This window comes from Petaurus breviceps, unplaced genomic scaffold (assembly GCF_028583685.1).
Source record: "Petaurus breviceps papuanus isolate PSGF00001 unplaced genomic scaffold, PetGlider_PUasm1.0 91133, whole genome shotgun sequence".
In the NCBI taxonomy this organism is placed as follows: domain Eukaryota; kingdom Metazoa; phylum Chordata; class Mammalia; order Diprotodontia; family Petauridae; genus Petaurus; species Petaurus breviceps.
The window spans coordinates 70683705-70705029 of NW_027187419.1; positions in this window are offsets into that span (position 1 = coordinate 70683705).

Genomic DNA, 21325 nt, shown 5'->3' on the forward strand with positions numbered 1-21325 from the left:
ATAATTATAAAGCTCTTAATACAGAGCCTGTCTGGCCTATAGGAAGCACTATATAAATGTTAGCTATTGTTGCTATCATCATCAAATAAGATATTTATAAAGCAGTTAGCACAGTGATAGTTCATGATGATGTTCAGTGAGTCACATTCTTCGTGACCCCATTTGGAGTTTTCTAAGCAAAGATACTAAAGTAGTTTGCCATTTCCTTCTCCAGCTCATTTTACAGATGAGGATGCTGAGGCAAACAGGGTTAAGTGACTTGCCCAGGATCACACAGCTAATAAGTATCTGAGATTGGATTTGAACCCAGGAAAATGAGTTTTCCTGACATCAGGTCCAGCACTCTCTCCACTGTGCCAGCCAACTGCCCTCCTGCTTCAGTCGGTGCTTAATAAATTCTTGTTTCCTTCCTTACTGAATCCTATTCTCACCCAACTTATTAGCACTCCCTACCTCCTGAAATTACTTTGTATTACTACAGATACACTTTGTATTTAGTTACCTACAAGTAGGCTAGCTGGTGGCAGCTAAGAATACTGTTGCACTTGGAATCAGAAAGACCTGAGTTCAAATACTACCTCAAACATCAGCACTGTGACATTGGGTAAGTCACTTAACTTCTCAGCTTCAGCTTTCTTGTCTATAAAATGGGGATAATAATAATATCTATTTCACAGGTAGATGAAATAAGATATACATTAAAAGGCCTATTGATACTGTTATTATTATAATTGGCTAGCTTTGCTTTGTTGATTATCCACATTTATTGCCTTTGCTTCATTGCTATATACTGTGAACATATAAGTACTTCTGAAATGTGTATATCTTATGATCTGTATGTACTTAGGTATATTTCACTGTAGTGTCCTCCTAGGTGATTTTGATGCCATGTCTACTAAATATGCTGTTAATGTGCATTTTTAAAATTTTAGTTTCAATAGTCATAAAGATTAGTTACCTGGGATGCCAGGAAAATCATCCTTGTTGTTTTAAAACACTGATGTTTTGCTGTCTTGGGGAAGGGAGAGGGGAGGAAGAAAGAAAAAAAATGGAAATCAAAATCTTATAAAAGAGAATGTTAAAAACTAAAAATAAATAATTTTTTTTAAAAACACTTCTATTTGTATTTATACTGCATAATTACAGGCTTTATACTTGCCCCAACTGATATTTGCAAGGGACAGTAAAAGGTTTCCCTCCAAGGGAGGAATGTAAGTCCAGTCCCAAAGGCCATTGGATGGGACTCTCCCCTTATTGGTAGAGATCATTGCTCTGCATCTGAGTGAAGGGAGGGAGGTAAAGGATAAAGCTGGAGAGAAAAGGAGAGAAGAGAGCCCTTCAGTTCTCTTTGAGTCATGGAGTCCTATTTATTTTAAGGAATACTTCATTCTTCCCAATAACATGGGAAGTAGAGAAGTGCTCCTATATCTCTTTACCCCACCCTACAGTTTGAATACAGCTAAGTCATTTGAATGTTTGGAAGCACAAATATTCCACAATCTGTGCTGGGTACTGCAAAATTCATCCTTTTCTTTGTGAGTATATTTGTAAATATTTAACAATTGCGGGGGGATAGGGAGTCAATATACATACAACACACTTTCAAGTTTTGTCTACATTATTAACATTTTTTTCATCACTTTCTGAAGTCTAAACAATCAACAAAACAATAAATCTAGCCCTGATTTGTAGCTTTTCACTTTCTGAGGTATAAATATGCACATTGAAAATTTAATAATCAGTTCTCCTATTCAACCTGGCTCCAGCACACCCCTACTCCCCTGTATCCTTGCTGGACATGAGATTGTCAGTTGTTTATACACACACACACACACACGTATATACACATATGCATATGTGTATATATATTTGTATGTATGCATATATATTTGTGTGTATATGTGTATATATATATATTTTTGTGTGTGTATATGTATATATATTTGTGTGTATGTATGTATATGTATATAGTCTTACTAATAATACTCCTGTAGAACAGATGATATACTTCCATAAACAAGCTTTATTGTTTTAAGTATCTTGTTCAGTGTTTTCTTTTCTACCATAGTCACCAGCTTAACTATATACTGTGGAATTGAAAAATTCACTTACTCTTAGTTCCTCCAGCTCTAAAATAAGGTCTAGTAATACTTTACCTCTACATGTGGGTCTGGGGGAGGGGGGAGGAATTAAAATATTAACCAATACCTTCTTAAAAAGTTCTTTTCAAAAACAATAAAATACTTTAAGAATAATGGATCCACAGAAATTCAAGGCAAGCAGCAAGCCTTGAACCTAACAAAATGAATGAATCAGGTTGCTGCCACTTTTCATCAAAGGAGTCGATTTAATTCTCGTGTCCAAACCACTCAATGGTAGCGAAGGAGAAAGGAGTGTAACAATGACCTTAAAAACATTAGCTGACTTGACACAGCAGTTCCTCAAGAATAAGGAACAGGTTTGCAAACATTTTCAAAGTCACAAATCAAGTGGTTAGGTGTACAATATAAATCTGCTTCAAAGGGTTGAAGCAAAACCATCTTTGAAACAAATTAAATATGTGTAACAGAATTTATCAGAAAATGGTTTGAGGAACAGCATACAAAGGTTTAAAAGGCAATGGATACCTGCCTGTAAATAAAGGTACATTTTATTTTTTATATAAGAATGTACTAAAATATGAACTATTGTCTCCTAATGACAAAGATGTTACTAGGTAAATAAAGTAGAATTCAGTCTGTGGCAATCAGCAACCATTCAGCTTCTAACTAAAGAGTAAAATCACTGGGATATTAGTTTTTCCTTATTCTTTTTTCCTTCAGGTATAGATACCAGAAAAACAAAGTCAGGCATTGTAATCAATCATTTTTTAAAAAGAAATTTACTTTCTAAGTGTTAAATGGCTTTTCAGAGTCTGCAACATACTTTAAAATGTGTGAACCACTACATCTGGAAGGCTTAGGCTCTTCTAACAATAATAATAACAACAACAATGACAATAATAGTCTTCATAGCTAATTTACATAGTGCTTAATATGTGCCTGGCACTGTGCTAAGTATTTTATAATTATTGTCTCATTTGATTCTCACAACAACCCTAGGAAATGGGCGCTACTTTTATTCCCATTTTGCAGATGATATAACTAAGGCAAACAGGGCCACACAGCTAGTAAGTGTTTGAGGCCAGATATGATTTTAGGTCTTCCTGACTCTAGGCCTAGCACTCTTACCTCTAGGCCACCTCCGTGTCCCTTCTGAACACATTGTGTAATTACTCTGGTCGTGGTCAGCTTTATTCTTTGACAGAGGAGTCGGTGATTTTAGGGATGCTGAGAAGACCACCCTAAGTGCCCCACATGAAATTCTATAATTAGAAATCCATTCCTTTAATTTTAGACTTCCTACCCTCTAATAAAATTTAAATACTTATGAAAACCCAGTCAGGTAAACTTAGGTACAAACCATTCAGCCAAATTTAAAGGAGGAAAAATCATAGGATTATTGCAAACATTTCAGAGTCTATATATTTTCTGTATAAAATCATAGAACTTGAGAGGTAGAAGGGAAAGTAAGAGCCTTCCCTACAGTATCACAGACAAATGATGATTGAATTTCTGCTCAAACACTTTTAGTTAAATGGGAAAGGATCTTAGAGGTGATCTAGTCTAGCTTCCTCTTTTCCCAGATGTGAAAACCCAAGCGCAGGGTGGTTGGTTAAGTGATTTGTATAATGTCACATAGTCAGTAAATCAAAGAGTCAGAATTTGAACTCAAGTCCTTCTATTCCAAATTCTTCACTTTCTTCCTATTCACCATGCTGCCTTATATAAAGATGGGACCAGGTATTTAAAGGAGCAATGATAAAGCAGATGAACATTATAGGTACAAACCAATTTCATCCAAAGTATCTCATAACATCCTATAGACAAAATGAACCAGAAGAAATGGGTTAAATGATTATTGAATTAGACTACATTGATAGAAACATAATGTCCAGATGCAGGGATATCACAATCTCACACTATTCTACACTGGTCACATAAAAATTGGAGAAATTGTCTATTTGATTCTGGGCACCATATTTTAAAGAAAGGAACACTGACTATCAGGGGAGTGTTCAGAAGAAGGAAGGCATGGTAACAGGGATCAAAATTATGTATTATATGAAGAAAGTTTCAAGGAATTGAGTGTGAGTAATCTAGAGAAAAAAAAACTAAGTGGAGTCTAATGTTTTTCTTCTGATATTTAAGACCATCATGTGAAAAGAAACTTGATTTATTTTCTATAGTTCTAAAAGCAGAACTAAGGCCAATGGATGCATGTAATAGGGCAGTTCAACATAAGGAAGGATAGTCTGACAATAGGCTGCTTGACAAAGTAAGGAAACTTCAGTAACTAAAAATGCTTGAGCAGAAATCAGATTTTTTTGCCAGTAATATTACAGGGAAGGCTCTTGCTTTGGGTGGGTGGGATCTTAAACTGAGAGGACCTCCGTATTCCCTTCCACCTCTCAAGTCCTATAATTCTACACATGAAAGTCATGGAATCTGAAATGTTTATAATCTAGTGAGTGGGGATGCTCATATACTGAAGAGCATATTCATGGGGATTAAAATTACAAACAGAAGGCAATAAAGTGCAGCAAATGTGGAATATTGAAATGGTAAAGCAGAGATATAAGCCACATAGGATAAAGTAGAAAATGCTTCACAAAAGAAGTGGTTTTTAAAGCCCATTTAAAAAGAAGTGTCATGAGTTGGCAGATAGGTGAGGGAAGGGCATGCTAAGAGTATGGACTAGCAAGATAATCTCTCTGGGTTTTGGGGAAACCACTCTCACCTTGCTTTCTTCCTACTTATCTGACCACTCCTTTTCTCTCTCCTTTGCTGGATCCTCCTCCAGAACTTGCTCTCTAATCATAAGTGTATTCTGTATTCAGTATTCTGTCCTGGGCCCTTTTTACCCTCTATACTACTCCACTTGGTAATCTCATCAGATCCCATGGATTTAATTACCATCTCTGTGCTGATGATTCTCAGATCCACTTTTTCTGTTCTAATCTCTCTGTGACCTCCAATCTCACCTCTCCAATTGCTTTTCAGACATCTTGAATTGGATGTTCAGTGACATCTTAAGCTCTATATATCTAAAATGGAACTCATCTCTTCCCCTCCTACCTTCCCTATTACTATAAAAGGCAACATCATCCTCCCAGTTCCTCAGACTCACAACCTAGGAGTTAGCCTGGATTCTTCACTATATCTCACCCCCTAAGCCCAAGCTGTTGCCAAAGCCTACTCATTTCACCTTTACAACATTTCTTGAATATGTCTCCTTCTCTCCTCTGGCACTACAAACACTCTAATGAGGATCCTCTTCACCTAATGCCAGGATTACTGCAATAGCTTTGCTGGTGGGTCTGTCTGCCTCAAGTTTCTCTCTATTCTAATCCATCCTTCATTCAGCCACTAAAGTGATTTTCCTAAAGTACAAGTCTGATCAACACACACACACACACACACACACACACACACACACACACACACACAATATACTCCAGTGGCTTCCTATTGCCTCTAGTATCAAATACACAATGTTTTGTTTGGCATTCAAAGCCCTTTGTAACCTAGGCCATTTCTACTTTTCCAGTCTTCTAAAACATACATGACAATGCAAACTGGGGTGAAACCTTGGAAGGTAAGCAACATCAAGGAGCACCAGCCACTTTGGCTGGGGTGGGGGAATGGTAGAGACAGGTCAAACCTCTGTCTCCTCTTTCTGTCTCTTCCTTCTCTAACTAACCAATTGGGCCATTATGAGTATTTCATCAGTTTTGTCAAGGAATTCTCTATTGGAGTCCAATGACTATGAGTCTGAAATTAAAGAGATTTAACATGCTAAGGAATCTGCTCTCATTGATGGCAAATTCAAACTCCTAGGTCATAGACTGAGTTTTTATAACTTTTTCTGGTTCAATTAGAAGACATAATCAATTAGCATCATTTTACAGCAATTTAGGATAAGAAAGTAAAACTTTTCATAGGAAAATGAAGAGTAAAGAAAAAAAGGGAACAGTCAAGAAAGAAAGGGGTATTTTTCAAATGCAAATGGTAAAATTTATTATAAGAATACATTTTTCCCTGTTCAAGAGAAGCAGACACAGGGAAGAGACCAAATACTTTTACAACTGTGGAAAGAAGTCCTTTTAGCCCAAACTACAAGTCTTTTATCTAAGGACAAGTCTGTTACAACAGTTATGACAAGAGCATCTGCTTTACATCATGCTCTACATTCTTGCATAGGGGTAAGCATGTCCCAATATTAGACTACCAGGTGGCTGGTGGATTTCTATTTTGTTAGTCCATCAAGATGTCACAGTTCCAAGTGTCACTACCCTGTTGCTACATCCCTTCAGAGGGTGCGAGGAGGGAGAAATAAGATATGTCTAGACCCTATCAATGGCACAGGCAGCAATATGACTCTTCTCTTTCAGCTTCCCCATTCCAGAAGCCTCGAAAATGGTGAGTTCTAGAATAGCATCTCCCTGAGTTCCCCATCTCCACTACAATATTATCTGGGCAGGAATCCCAGAAACCCAGTGTTGCATATGCAAAGACAGGAGTGGAAATAAGTAACATTTATACAAAGAAGAACACAGATTTATTTAATTTAAGCAGAAGGCCAAGAATAAATGAGACAAAATTAAAGAGTTGATGAAGGATCTTGAAGACTAGGTTTGAAGAAAATTGGATTTTCTACCAGCTATCGAAGGTAAAAATACAATTGATTCTTTAATCTTCTGATTATACCTCTTTTGATCTTTACTTTTAATACTAGCTGACATTTACATAGGACGTTATACATGTCTTATTTGATCCTCACAATAACCCTGAGAAATATACTGCAGATATTATCATCATGACCATTTTACAAATAAGAAAACTGAGGCTCAGAGAGGTAAAGTATCTTGCCCATAATTACACAGTCAATAACCCAGTAATATCAGAGATGGGATTTGAGTACCCTTCTTCCTGACTCCAGTTCCACCCTACTTTCCATCATACCTTTCTCAATGGTTGCCCTTTTATCCTTTTTAGCATTCTCTGTGATTGCATTAAATTAATTATATAATGAGGAAAAGATGGCCAAATGATTAATTTATTTTTCCAGTCTGACTATTATAGCTCAGGTACCAGAACACACAAATGGAGATTTATGAATGAAATATGACTGATGACATGTTGGGAAAAATTAATTCTGTACTATTGCACGATGGGTGGGGGGGAGGGAAACGAGTCACTATTTATATTGAGAATTCTAAATATATACAGGACACTACATGGGGCCATTTCCAGCTATCCTGATCTATGTCTTGCCACTGGACCCTAAAGAAAAAATAAGGCCAGTGACTTTGCACAGACCTTCCTCACTTAAATTCAATTCACTTGCAAGTCAAGGTATCACCTTCCTGATGCCATGGTCCTCTTTGAGGACAAAAGACAAACGACAACAAGGACCTTATATGTTAGCGTCACCACTCATTCTGTAGTCTAATGGTGGGGAAAGTCATTGTAATCTTGGGTTTTGCCATTAATGGGAGGGGGGAAAAATCTCTGGATTTCTAAATACCAGTCACAGAGAACCCCATTGAAGACTGCCAGAAGGGCATCTACAAGGTTAATTTATTTCAATGACTGCTATTAAGCACCTAATTTGTGCAAAGCTTTGTGAAATGTGGAAGTCTATGCTCAAAACCAACACTGACAAAACAAAGACTACCCATTCTCAAAAGACTTATATTCTCCTCATACAGCATGAACACATAAGTATAAATATAATATAATATTGACCAACCTGGCTCCCCCTACCAGGGGCCATTTTCACCCCTCCCTTAGTATCCTTAAAGGAGTTATAGGCTTATCTAATCTCTGCAAATGGCTCAAGTCCCCAATGATGGTGTTCCATCAATTGTAGGGGTAGGTCCCTGCACCCCAGTTCCATTCAACTACTGAGCAATCAGATTAGCTTTTATGAAGGGATATTTATTTCAAGAGGGTGTAATGGAAATGCAAATTTAAAGATCTTCCCTGCCCCTAGGCTAAAGTGCACCTGTAGCCTGGGGTAGGAGGCTTGTTTTTCAGTAGATACTTCTTGATTGGCCAGTGAGTCAATAACGTTGTTACATTCTCTAAGCCAGGAGAAGGCTATATAAGCCCTGATGTGTAACTTTGTTTTGGGGCTCACTTTGAGAAGTGTTCTGTGATTTGATTTGGATTCTGGGAAGCCGTTGTCCAGAGCCCCCCGGCTTTGAAAAACCCAGATGTTGAAACCCACATGTTGATTGGGTATGGATGTAATGGCTGGACAGTTTGGAAAGCTGTCTACTTGATCTGTTTCTGTCTGTCTTGATAATTCTGCCTGTATACTTTGAAGTTCGGGGTGCTGACCTTTTCCCCCTGAACTAGGTAAATGATACATATTTGACTGATTAAAGTAAGCTTGTTAACCCATTTTGAGTTGCTTTCCTTTATCAAAGCAGATCCAAGAACCTGTGCTGGCAGCCACCCTGGGTCGGGGTGCTTGCTGCTACAAAGGTACATAATCACAAGTATACAAACTTACCCTCTTAATTCTGCCTTGCACCACAACATTCTCTGGAAAAGGGACTATGTTCATAGTTTATAGCTCAGTTCCAAAAGAGTGCAGTCCCAGTTACAAGTCTAAAATCCCACTTTGTCTAGAGTTCCAGGACTCCAGGTTTCTCAGGGCTTCCCTACTGGACTGGTTGCAACTTCCTGCCTAAAATCCTGGCTCCAAAGTCATCATGGCTCTGATGGAGATCAGGCATGTTCCTGGTGGAGATTACTGACCAGTATCTGAGAAACTGAGAAGGACAAAAGAACAGAAACAGAAATACTCCTAGGCCAAGAAAAACATCAGAGCCAAGATGTAAGAGGGAATTCAGGGTTAGGAAGCCCTTCTTCTCTCCCCTGTTAACTTCATGGGGCCCTTGTTATAGGCAAGCAGCTATCTTTGCCCTCTTAATACAGTAGGATAAGAGCGTGTAGGAAAGAGAGAAAATGTACCAGTTTAACCAATTTTAAGGACATGGACTTACGGCAGAGGATTCAAAAAGCCTCCACAATGGGCAATCTGGGCAGGCCCAAGAAAGTATCTTAATATAAGCAAATGCAGAATACATTCAAAAGTGCTTTGATCAGAAGGAATATCTGAGCTTCTTCTTAAAGGGAGCTAAGGATTCCAAAAGACAAAGGAGACAAAGCAATTGTGATGAGCTCAGGGATGCCATTAGTCAAAAAAATAATAATAAAAAAGCTAAGGAGTAGGAGAGTTAAACCATGGGTCTTTTTTACTCCACCCTCCCTCTTCAGGAATGTGAAATAAAAGCACCCTGTGGTATTCGCCATAATAAACTAAGCCTTAAGGAACATTTCACAGGATATTCACTGAAGACTTTCTTGCGGTCATAAAGAGAAAAGGATATTAGTCATGAAATGCCATTGCCGTCTAACCATTTCCACAAGAACTCAGATACAAGCAGAGGAGCAGTAAATTTGAAGGCCCAAAGTAAAGAGATGCTAGGCCTTTAATAGCCATGTGATCCCTAGGGCAAATTGGTCGTGAGCTTTATATGCCCTCACACACTCACACTCACTCACACACACACACACACACACACACACACTCTTTATTTCTTATAGCTTTTAGCTAGAACTATATAAGTTCAATAGAGTGCTTAGATAAATCCATGTTCAATCCATGCAACTTTTGACCCTTAGACAGTATGAAGTAGTGGTTAGAGAGCTGGCCTCAGAGACATGAAAACCTGGGTTCAATTCCTACCCCTGAAACATACTTTCTGTGACACTCTGGGAAAGTCATCTAACTTCTCAGTACTATAACCATCACCCACCCCACCCCCAGGCAATTCTACAAGCTTTTAAGTTACAAAATATTTGCTGCTCTGCCTTGGTAAAGAAGGATTTCTAAGGGTGGCTAGGTTGCTCAGTGAATAGAGCACTGGCCCTGGAGTCAGGAGGACCTGTGTTCAAATCCAGCCTCAGACACTTAACACACACAAAAAAAAAACTACCCATGTGACCTTGGGCAAGTCACTTAATTCCAATCGCCCTCCAAAAAGCAAATGAAAAAAAAATTGTTGGATTTTGATTTATGATGCATTCTGCCAAACCTCTCAATTTTATGTGCATTTCTCCCATTCATCTTCTCAGTTATGATCATTCTTCCCATCATTGCATGCCATTATAATGTTTTTTCTCTTTGCCCTCTATCCTTATATTAAAAGGACAAGAATAAAACAAAAAGAGTCATAAGGAAATTAAATCAGCATTAGTTATTTGTACCTGGAATATTCTGATAATCTGTCTTTTATTCTGCTTCTCACTCCCCCCATTTTTTCTACCCCTAGCCCAGGCCCAGATCACAGAGGCTCTTTCTCCTTTTCTCTCTTCTGAGATCATATATGATTATGATTATTCCCTCTGTAACACTCCCCTATATCTTAAACCTACCACTTCTCACCACTTTCTGCTTCAGACACTATTTCAGGCACGATTTTTATTGGATTTCCACTCCACATGTTCTTCCCAACCTTACTCTGACTGGGCTTACATAAAAGCAAAATTCTTAAGACCACCACTCTTCCTACCCTTCATAGACCTCCTGTATTCTTCTCCTTTATCACTTCAATTACAAAAAATAGTTAAGTTCCTCTTTCCTTCTCCTTCCCATCCCACCCCTAGGATCTTCCATTTTCTTTTTCCTTTTGTTTCCTTTCTTTGTTTTCCTTTCTTTTCTGTTTTATTTTTTAACTCTAGGCCCTTTTTATATGATTATATTCCCTCACTAGCCTTTTGGGATATTTTATAAGGATCTCTTCTCACCTGCTCCATATGTAAACATTTAATTTTTGCCTTTTCAAGTTGTTCAAACTTAATTATCTTTCTTGCTCTTATCTCTTATATTTTCATTTCAAAATTCTAACCAATTCTTGTTCTCTCCATAGGAATATTTAGAAGTATCTGTCAAAGATTTTTTTAAAAATCATATAGGATTAAGATCAGCTTTGCACAGAAACTTTTTGTTTTTTCTTGACTAGACATTTTTCTTTTGAGTTTTGCTACAAAATATTACATTCTTTTCTTTCCTGTCCCATATTTGGTACTCAGGTTCCTCTGTAGGGTAAAGTGGATAGAGTATTGGGCTTGAGGATCAAAAGGATCTGAATTTAAATCTAGCCTCAGACACTATCTATGTAAACTTGGCCAGGCTACTTAACCTATGTCTCTCTCAGTTTCATCAATTATAAAATGGAGAAAATGATAGCACCTACCTCAGAGGGTTGTTGTGAGGATCAAATGAGATAGTATTTGAAAACTGCTTAGCACAATTCCTGGCACATAGCATTTAATAAATGCTTGTTTTCTTCCTTCCTAGAATCCCTGGAATTTAACAATCATATATTCAGATATTTAAACTTTAGAATTTCTTTCAAGTGGCAACCAATGAATTCAGCATCTTTTCAACTTTCTCTCTGGTTCCACTTGTTCTGGACAGTTTTCCTTTGTGATTTATTGAAATATAGTATATAGGCCGTTTTATTGTGTCTTGCTTTCCTCAGCCTGTCCACAAAATGGAGATTCCAGAGCAACTCACCAAAGGGAGACAGGGAACAAACCTTGTAATGAGTCATTCCATGGTGAGCCGGCCACAGTGTGTAGGCTGTTCCAGGATAAGGAGGCATGAGGTGCTGTGGTCAATTCCAGGATGAGCCAACAGTAGGGAAGACCTGTCTAGGTCCAGAGAAAGTGAGAAACAGAGCCAAGAGGAAAATAGGCTGGGCTTTGGAAATTCCAAGTGACAAAGGAGAGGGAAAAAAGAAAAGAAAGGAAAGTTGGGCAGAATTAGGGCCAGATAGATGTTGGCCTAATTTTTCCTCTACCTTTTGAAGAACAAAAATAATCATTTATATAAGTAAAGAAATTATGAACAATTGTACTTGGGATGGAGAGAGCTCCAGAAGAGTCCAGATCATTGAAGTCCTCCTTCAAGACTGTATCATGCTCTGTGCCATCTTGTGATCTTTCCTGCAGATTTTTCATCTATAACCTCTTTATATCCAAGTGCTCATGGTAGCCCAGACACCTATTGATCATTGATAACCTATTGCCTCTATAATGAAAGTGGGAGTGAGGGGTGGCTAGGTGGCGCAGTGAGTAAAGCGCCAGCCCTAGAGTCAGGAGGACCCAAGTTCAGTTCCAGCCTCAGACACTTAACACCCACACAAAAAAACTAGCCGTGTAACCTTGAGCAAATTACTTAACCCCAATTGCCCTCCAAAAGGCAAAAAAATAAATAAAAATAAAAAAATAAAAGTGAGGGTGCCATTTAAAGCCCTCTATAATCTGGCTCTCCCCTACCATTCCAGTCTTACTTTATATTCTTCCCCTTCACTCAGTCACCTTTCAAATCAAACTGGCCTAACTATACATAATCCCATCTCCCGCTCCATGCTCTTGCAAGGTGATCCTCCATGTCTAGAAAAATCTCCCCCATTCCCTCCTTATGGAATACCCAGCTTCCCCCAAAGTACAGTTCAGGGACTCTCTCTTATCTGGGCAAGACATTTAACCACTCTTTGCTTCAGTTTCTTCAATTATAAGCAAAAAAAAAATTTTTTAAAGAAGGATTTCTCAATGAGTGCTCCCCTATGAAATCACTGGTCCAAACCAAAAGTTTTTTTAAAAAAATAACCTGAATCTAAAAGGCACTGACAGAGGGAGGGGCATGAAATAATGTTCTATATTTCAGTCATTACGCATATAACATTACTGTAAAACCCGGTGGGTTTCTGGACACTATCTTTTATATCATCCTCTATAAAATGCCTTGTCTCATTGGACATAGTGTAGAATAGCCCTGGGAAATCATAGTAACTCCTATATAATTTTCTGTCCTTCCAGAGTAACATTTAAGATCTTTTATTTTTCTTTCTAATGTCTCCACTGCATGTTCCATTTCACTACCCACACATCATTAAGAATAAGGTAAAAACGCATCATGTGGGATTACTCTTGATTCTTAAACACAGTACTATATGTCATCTAGAAAAATATCAATTCAAGAAAAAGGAGAGCTTTTGTAGAACCAATCTCAGTGCATCTGTGGGAGATGAGTGGTGAGACATAGCGGCATTATTTTCAGGTAGTAGGACAAGAGCCAGAGGGATAATCAGTCAATGCTTTGTTTGAACTTAGAGAACCATGAGCTAGAAATCAAAAACAAGATAATAAAACCTTTGTCCAAATAATGGACCCCATGACATTATAATTACATTTTGTGTTTCTAAGACAAAGCTCTAGGTGAACTCCCAGTACATGTAATGAATCCATGGGAAAAGTTCTTGGACTTCCCTGTGGCTTCAATTGTATTACAAAAAAGAATTGAAAACTGACTTGAGATTTGACCACCAAGAGAAAAGAAATTGAAATTATTTAATGTATGCAAAATGCAGCCATAAAAATCATTGTATTTTTCTTCCAGATTTGGTTAGAATGGCCAAGAGGTCAATGTCCTCTTCTCCCTGAATCTCAGTACCCATTGTCTTCCTGGGTTGTGGGTGAAATGTATTGGTGTGAAATAGAATGCTCAGAGTAATCAAGATAATAGTTGGCTTCTGTCATATTATCTGTAATCCCTATGAGTCCTGTGCTCTGTTACAGAGCATTAAACTGAGAGAGAAAGAGCATTACATTAGAATAAATGCAGATTGTGAGGATAGGGGAAAAGGCCAAGCACTAAAATTCAGTTCAGTAAAATCATTTATTGAAGATGTTTTGACTGTAGAGCCCTGTACTAGGTACTAACAGGAGAAAAAGAAGTACAAAGAAAGAGAAAAGGAGTATAAAAGAAGCAGGCACAAACAAATCTTTGTTGAATGAATGATGAACAGACAAACATACAAATGAGAACACAGGGTAACTACCCCAGATTCAAGGTACCCACTTAAAATCACAGCTTGAAAGTTCCTGTGGATGTGCTTATTGTAACAGCCAGGAAGAGGATGCGTCAGTTCTAAACAACAGAAATTTAATCAAATAGCATAGCAAACAGAAGAGCTAGCAAAATAAATCCATCCTCTGATGTAGAAATGAGAATTACCACCATTGGAGAAGAACATACATTCAGAGGATACACACAAACAGGGAGTGTATTTGGCAGAAATGCACCTAAGGGTGCACATGTAAAGCACAGATATATGAAGATATATAAATACATGACTGGGGTGACTTACATCTCTGCCACAGAGATGCTGATGTCCTCTGGTAATGCTCTTTTTTTTTTTTTTAAGCAATCGGGGTTAAGTAACTTGCTCAAGGTTACACGGCCAGTTATTTCTGGGTGTGGTGCTGAGTGTCTGAGCCTGGGATTCGATCTCCAGGTCTTCTCAACACTGGAGCCGGTGCTCTTACTTGCTGTGCTACCTGGCCGCCCCTGGTAATGTTCTTGTACTACTCTATGCTACTCTCAGTCAGTCTCCTATATATAGGTCCTTCATTTTGGCCTCTTCCTGCTTGTAAGGGATGTATGTAAAGTGTATAGTTGATTCAGGCAGCCAGAGCCCTGTCTGTTGGTCTTTATTTCTCTGCTTGTATTTTCTCTGAAGTTCAGGGTGCTGACTTTTCCCCTAAACTACTGAATGTAATTAAAAAAGATTGGTGACTCCTTAAGCAGCTATCTTTCCTAGTAAAGCAGATCTAAGAACCTTGCTAGCAGCCATCCTGGGTATGCCAGTGTGTTCCTGCTACAATTCCTAGAAGATTCACTCAGCAATGATTAACAAACTTCTACCAGGTTATATTTCCCCATCATAGTGTTCCTAAACCCCCTTCTGTCATTATGCAAGGCCTATTCTCCATCCCCCAACTGCCAGCCCCCTAAATCTCATCCCCCTCAACTTAACCCCACTCCCAAGGTCACATTCTAAAGCAATCCACCCTTCCACTGTGCCCTATGAAATATTCCTTCAGGAGGTAACACACTTCCTTTCATTTTAGATCTTTCCCTTTCCCCCTTCTTTCATTTTGGTTGTGATTTCACTCATTTGCTCCAACTCACTGGTCAAAGTAAGGCTAAAAGTAAAGCCCCATGGCCAAGTCCAAGCTCTTCCTCTACTTCTACCACTCAATAGCCTCTCCTCCTTTGAAGTTCACTCAATACATAGAAATACCACTCAATAAGAAATCTGGTAGCTCTTGTCTGCTGACCTCTGGGATCCTCCCCTTCTTTCCTCAATGAGTTCAGTGCTGGGCTCAACATCTTACTGCTCAACTCCTATCCTCATACTAGAAGATGTCAGTGTAGATTAGATAGATATAGATATATTGATATTCTCTCAAATACCCTAACCTTCAATTTCCTCCACTTGTTCCTTTCCCATGGCCTACTCCTGTACCACATCTCAGCCACAGAGATTGGCATACCCTTGAGCTTAGCACATCAAGCATAAATGCTCCTCTTCCATATTTATAAACTCTCAATTTCCTTTATCTGATCATAATTTATTGTTATCCCACCTCTTCCTATGCTTTCCAAACCCAAACTTTGTTCTTCATCTGTTCCCTCCAATCTCCCAATCCCACAGTTCTTTCCCAGGCCACCACCTCTGTACTGGCTACACTCTCCTTCATTCCCATCTTGAGCCTATAGTGAATCAATTCAATTCTATACTATCCTCTTCTCCTGAATCCCTTACCCCCATATCCTACTGTTAATCTTGAATTGGGGCGGCTAGGTGGTGCAGTAAATAGAGCATCGGCCCTGGAGTCAGGAGTACCTGAGTTCAAATTCAGCCTCAGACACTTAACACAAAAATTATCCATGTGACCTTGGGCAAGTCACTTAACCCCAATTGCCCTCCAAAAGCAAAAAAAAAATGTATTGGTCATTGGTGATATTTTTGGTGGCATTGACCACATTGCCAACTGCTGAGTCATTTACTCCTAACCTATATATAACCTAATTCCTATATTCAATTCAATATACTTAAACCTCAGGTTTCTTTGCTGAGATTATTAACTACCCAGGGAAGAAATGAAGGAGTGTGTTTGTGTGGTTTTTGTTTGTTTGTTTTGTGGGGGGGGGGGGAAGGGTTGGACAATGTATACTGCCTCTGTAAGGAATGTTTCAGGTGAAATATCCAAAAATGAAATTCTCCAAGTGCCATCTCTTTCATAGATCCTTCCCTGATTCTCCCATTGGTTAGTGCTTTCTCCCTCCTGAAATTAATAACTCCTTATTTGTCCATTTACATGTTTGTTTGTTTTTCTCCCAAAAGACTGTAAACTCTTTGGGGACATGGAACATTTCATTTTTTAAAAAAATTTTAAAATCTATGTGTCATCTAGGGTTGAATAGGGCTTGTGTAACACTGCCCTTCTAACTTCTAGCCAATCACATATGACTCAAGGCTGGGGGGGAGGGGCTTGGTATTTTAAGATGACAAGGTATTCTTCTATTAGCCATTAGTTGAACCTTAGAAAAGTAGTATCCCCATCCCTGACTCTCTTCTTCCTTGGAATCTCCATGTGACAAATCTCTCCCATACGGGGTTGGGAGAGAGACTGCCCTTCTCCCCCTCCACAGCAGAAATGTTGAACTGCAAACACATGGCTGCTAAGGTGTGTGTCCTACCTACTAGAGCCTATGTCTGGGATTTGGGCCATTCTTTATGTTTGTGTCTTTGCCTGATCATAGGTGAACAAGGACTGATCCTAAGGTGGATGAGTCCAAGTGTGGTGGTGCTGATAGTCATACCTGACTGGTGTCAAAGACTACACCAATGCCCTTGAAGAAGATGGCCATCAATATAAGGAATCCGAGCTCTGGCCTGGCTTTCCATAAGAAAGCTACCATAAAAGGGATGTATGGGGTGTTTGGAGAAGACTAGCACCTCTGGTACGAGAGTTTGCTAAGCCCTTTTCAGGGTTGCTCCTTGGGTGTACACCTTCAACCAGCTCTCACCTGTGACTTGAAGAAGCTGTAATGTGCCCAGTGGCCACACCCCAGTAAAACCATCTCAGCACACAGGCTAAACTGGGTTGAGGGTAACCAACAGGCCTCAAACCCATCAGTGAGTCAGGGGGAATGTCTACCCCAAACACGTGAAGGCTTCCCCCAGCTGGATGGATGGATGAGAACAATTTGTTCCAACAACCATGAAGGTGGTAGAAGCAAGTACTATGGAGGGTTTAGAATTTCATAAGTCATTGAGAATGCCAAAGCCATCCATTGCATACCAGGTCATTGCCGGTCATCCTGATTTTGTCCTGCCACTAGACTTCAATGTCTCAGGAAGAGAGAATAAGGCTGAAGGCTTTACACAACTCTGCCCCACTTAAATCCAATTCACGCACAAGTCATCACCTGTAGCAGCAAGCACCCCAAGCGTCCTCAGGGTTGCTGCCAACACAGGTTCTTAGATCTGCTTTGATAAAGGAAAGCAACTCAAAATGTGTTAACATGCTTACTTTAATCAGTCAGATATGTATCGTTCACCTAGTTCAGGGGAAAAAGGTCAGCACCCCGAACTTCAGATTATACAGACAGAATTATCAAAACAGAAACAGATCAAGTAGACAGATTTCCAAACTGTCCAACTATTATATCCATACCAAACAACATCTGGGTTTCAAAGCCGGGGGCGGGGCTCTGGACAATGGCTAGCCCAGAGTTTCATCAAATCACAGAACACTTCTCAAAGTGAGCCCCAAAACAGAGCTACACATCAGGACTTATATAGCCTTTTCCTAGCTCAGAGAATGTAACAACCTTCTTGACTCACTGGCCAATCAAGAAGTATCTACTGAAAAACAAGCTTCCCACCCCAGGCTCCAGGTGCACTTTAGCCTAGGGGCAGGAAAGATCTTTAAATTTGCATTTCCATTACATCACCCCATGATGTCATTGGTCCTATTTGAAAATGAAGGACAAACAATACCATAAGGGGGATGGTGCAGAGTCAAGATGAAATAGGAAATGTCTTCTCAGCAGTCTTGCAAAATGTTTTTTTTAAATAACTTTAATTGCTAAGCTGAAGTTTAAGTTTCAACCTCCTGAGAAAGTATAACAAAAGTTATTGCTACCATTTATTTATGTTTGTTTCTGTCAGATGCATGCGTAAGAGTGTTGTGTACCTACTTTTGTGTGTAGGAAATAAATATCTGTCACATAGCTGATTTATATTGTACATTGAGTACCTTTCTACTTTCCTCTTTAGGAAGACCTTAGACACGAGCCAAAACCTGAGCTTTAAGTAAATCATTTCTGGTTCACTGGGGTATGGGTAGAATGAACTGAAGATTGTGAGAAACATTAGAAGCCAGGCTCCCCAAGAATGAACCCAGTCTGGACCACTTTCATGTATCCAGAGCAGAGGGGTCCATTAGTACAGAGAGGAGAACGCTAAATGCCCAGCACTTTGGGCACGGGAGAGGTTCTTATACTAGCATCTGGCATGATACTTGGAACCTAGTAGGTACTTTATAAATTTATATTCAATATGATTTCAATGAAACTGTTTCTCATTGATCTTGGCTGCATAACAAAACAAACTCCACCAATTAGTTTATTCTCTTTGAGGAAGTCAATCTTCCATTAAGCAGCCAGATGATTTTTCCATTTTCATAACCCCAGTCATTTCACTTTCCCCACTCACAAATCTTTAGTGGCTCCCTATTGCCTCTTCAATAACTTCAAATGCCTTCATTTTCATTCAAAACCTTTCAACAATCTGGCTTCACCCTTCCTTTCTGCCTTTATCTCACAAACCCTTCTGCATATTCACTGTGCTTTAGCCAAACTATTTCCTTTCAAAAGAATCTGCATTTTTGGCACCTTCATGCCATTATTCATAAAGTTCCCTTTGTCTGGAACACTCTCACTCACATTCATCACCTGTTGAATTAACATCCATCCTTCAAAGTCCAATTCAAATGTTACCTATTCCCTAAATCCCTTCTTTATTCCTCTTGTTTGTAATGACCTTCCCATAAGGCCTCAGCAAATACTTTATTTTGCCTCCTTCCCATGTACTTATGTAAAGTATTATTTTATATTATGCCATTTCTTCCTAAAGGAGAAGGGCCATATAATTATATACATACACATACATACGTAGATATGTGTGTATATGTATGTATATATAGTTGTATTCCTTGTTAGGGTCTAAGTTCCATAAGAACATGGACCATATCTCATAATTTTGTGTTTTGTCAAATGCCTAACAATACTGTGAATACAGTAGGCAATTAATATTTGTTGAATTTGAATTATTGAATATTTTTAATTAGCCTCTTCTCTTTTAAAACCTTTGTTTCATCTGGCAAACCTGATGCTGATTGCTGGCAGAATTCTATAGCCTATTGCTAAAGGGATGTTTATTAAACACCTCTAAAAAAAAAGAAGTGGAGATCACAGAGATCCATCACCAAATACAAGTGATCAATAACCATATAAAAATGCTCCAAATCACTAATAATAAGAAAAACACAAATTAAAACAACTCTGAGTTTCTACCTTATACCCATCAGATTGACAAAGATGACAAAAAAGGAAAAACCAACCACTACTCTGTGGACCAGTCATGAAGTATACTACCTAACTCTTATTAGATAGGTAATGGGCTACAGGTACAGAAGGAGATGTGTGTTTTTACACTTAGCCAATATTTCTTTGGCTATGATTACTTGTTACAAAGGAGGGCTTTGTTTTTTGGGGGGTGAGTTGGTGTAATGGCAAGCAAAGGAGTATTTAGCTCCTTGTTTCAGTTATTCAAGTATCTAATACCTTGTTTCAGCTATTCAAGTATCTAATACCTTGTTTCAGCTCTTCAAGTGCCTTTGAGCCTCATCTGTGAATATATCAAGTGTTTGTTAGAAATTGAACCTGTGAAGCCCACAGTGGGGGGTAACTTGCCAAAGATAGGAACAGGAAGGACATAACAGGTGGGCAGAACAAGGAGGAACTAATGATACATAAAAGCTCGAGCACAGCTGGGACTGAGCAGAACTGGGAAGAAGGATGGCTGTGATGCCCACACTTTGTCTGTCTGTGTTGGTGTTACTTTGTCACACCTGTGTGCTGATAGAGGACGCTGTTGCTGTTACAGAAGCTCTGGGACCTTACTGTTGGTTCAGAAGCCCTGAAAGAGGACTTTTTTGTTGTCTGTTTACAGAAGTCCTGGAGGAGGGTTTTAATGATGTTTTCATAGGTCCTGAGACTTTACTGGTGATTTGTGTTGATTTCTCAGACCCTGTTTGTCGGTCTGTGCTGATTTTACAGGCAGAAAATAAGTTGATGATGGTGCCAGCAATGAATGTTCTTGTGGCTCTGTTAAGTTTTCTCTTCCCAGAAACAGACTTTGAAGGGCTCAAGCTGGACTGGTCGCCATGTGCTTCAAACAGGAACTGGAACAAGAGCTGGAACAGGAGCTGGGAGCTGCCTACCTGTGAATCCAGGTGATGGTTGGGTGAATTCAGGCAAGACCTGGGAGCATGGAAGAGGAACCATGGATTTTGGGAGTCAGCCTCGAGCAAAGATGAAAGGACCTTTCCTTGGGTGCTGACAAGATGACTGACAAGATCATGATTTCCTGTGACCTAGAGGTGGGAGAACTTTGTACTTTGTACCCCTTAAGGATGTCTGAGTTAAGAATGATTAAAAGCTAGTCTCCAATCAAGATGAAAGAAGACTTTCTGACTGATGAGTTTAAGACAATGTGACCTAGGGGTGGGAGACCTTGTTCCTTAAGGATGATTAAGTTAAGGACTTACTGAATGGTATCTTTTGTTTAAGAAAAATGTGCCCATTTTGGTGATAAGTTGTTATATTATATAATTGTAAATGCTCTACTTTGGTTTCTGTGAATGTTTTGCTTTAGTTTACTACTGAATAAATAGAGAGTTCACTATACTATGTGGTCAGAACCTTAGAGCTACTCACAGAAGCAGTCTTCTGGAGAGCTGTTCGTGTTTGGCTTTATAGTTAGATAGAGAAGAGCTGGGGGAGGAAAGAAGGGTACTAATGGTAATAATGACATCCCCCCAAAAAAGTAAAAAGAAATTCAAAGAAACATTTAAATCAATGCACAAAAATAGAGCAGAAATCAAGGAGACAAAGGAAAGTGCTAGAGTCTTGGAACTCATGTTGAATTTCTTATATACTTTTAAAAATAATTTTTGGTCTTTATTAATATGTTTGTTTGTTTACTTTTAGTTTACAAGAT